The sequence below is a fragment of the Nymphaea colorata genome, chromosome 13 (genome assembly GCF_008831285.2).
Source record: "Nymphaea colorata isolate Beijing-Zhang1983 chromosome 13, ASM883128v2, whole genome shotgun sequence".
Lineage (NCBI taxonomy): Eukaryota > Viridiplantae > Streptophyta > Magnoliopsida > Nymphaeales > Nymphaeaceae > Nymphaea > Nymphaea colorata.
Window position 1 is genome coordinate 7,897,813 of NC_045150.1, and position 1,827 is coordinate 7,899,639.

Here is a 1,827-nt window from a genome sequence, read left to right on the forward strand (position 1 = left end):
GAATCTCAAATCAAAGGATGATTTGAAATCTTATTTACATAAGACCCAAAGTTCAAACAAACACCTGGTTTCACAACTATTTTTACTGTTAAAAAAAGATTTGAGATCCTCATGATATAGTAAAAGCCTCAGATTTGAGGTCGATGAGAGGGCGTCTGACTGCAAATCCTCGGACCTGAAATCCACAGTTATCTCAAATCAGCTCGGATCTCATGTCCTAAGTAGACAAATGCCTCCTAAATGATGAGAAAATTGCTAGGAGAGAAAATTTTGTTATGTTTTATTTTCATATTAAAACTCTATTGCATCCAAACACATCAAAACAAGGTTTTTGAAAACCAATTTTTTGGCCCTTGCAATCCACACAGGGCCTTAGTCATGTGGCGCCTAAAAGTTAACAATCAATTAACGGTTGGCTATTACATCATTCCAATTATGATAAATTGGATTTTTTGTCAAAAAAAATGCCCTAAGTGAGGAAACAAGTAGAATCTGGATTTCTTTATACGAATAAAACGTACTACGGGATGAAGAGGCTTCATTCGGATGTGGAGGAACACTAGCGTTTGCTTCTCCAAATTTGGGTGTGATTTTGGAACATGGCTAATATTCTTTGGATCCAAGCCAAAATGGCTTAATTAGGACAAGGCATTGAATTGCTTTGGAAGCATTAAATGTGTTTGATGGGGATTTAGAACCCTTGGCTCGAGTACGGAGAAACACTAGCCTGTGCTTCTCCAAAGTTGGCTGCACGAGATTTTGGATCACTAATGGTTGGATTTAAGCCAAAATGGCTTAATTAGGACAAAGAGATTGAATTTCTTTGGAAGCATAAAGTGTGTTTGATGGGGATTTAGAATCCTTAGCTCGAGTACGGAGAAACGCTAGCTTGTGCTTCTCCAAAGTTGGCTGCACGAGATTTTGGATCACTAATGGTTGGATTTAAGCCAAAATGGCTTAATTAGGACAAAGAAATTGAATTTCTTTGGAAGCATAAAGTGTGTTTGATGGGGATTTAGAATCCTTAGCTCGAGTACGGAGAAACGCTAGCTTGTGCTTCTCCAAAGTTGGCTGCACGAGATTTTGGATCACTAATGGTTGGATTTAAGCCAAAATGGCTTAATTAGGACAAAGAAATTGAATTTCTTTGGAAGCATAAAGTGTGTTTGATGGGGATTTAGAATCCTTAGCTCGAGTACGGAGAAACACTAGCTTGTGCTTCTCCAAAGTTGGCTGCACGGGATTTTGGAACATCACTAATGGTTGGATTTAAGCCAAAATGGCTTGATTAGGACAAAGAGATTGAATTTCTTTGGAAGCATAAAGTGTGTTTGATGGGGATTTAGAATCCTTAGCTCGAGTACGGAGAAACACTAGCTTGTGCTTCTCCAAAGTTGGCTGCACGGGATTTTGGAACATCACTAATGTTTGGATTTAAGCCAAAATGACTTAATTAGGACAAAAAATGCTCATTGCCTTTGAGGAAAAATCCAAAATTTCTAAGCATTTGAGATACTTCATAAGCATAAAATGGAACCTTGAAAAAGAGGATAAAGCTGAGATTCCCTATTGGAGATGCTGCAATAATAGCAATTTCTTCCTGCGCATATGCTCTTTGCTGAAATTGTTTGCCACTGCTCCCTTTCCCTAGAGTTTCCAACAAAATGTAATTTTCTTGGCCCAATTTCTTGTGAACTTGCTTAACCCTAGGGTTGGGCAGTGGGCTAGGCTGCACCAATTTGTTAATCCACCTGGCCTTTCGGATATGTTTGACAACGGTAACAAGTTGACGCTCTATAAAAGGGGCAGCTTCATGGAACACTGTTT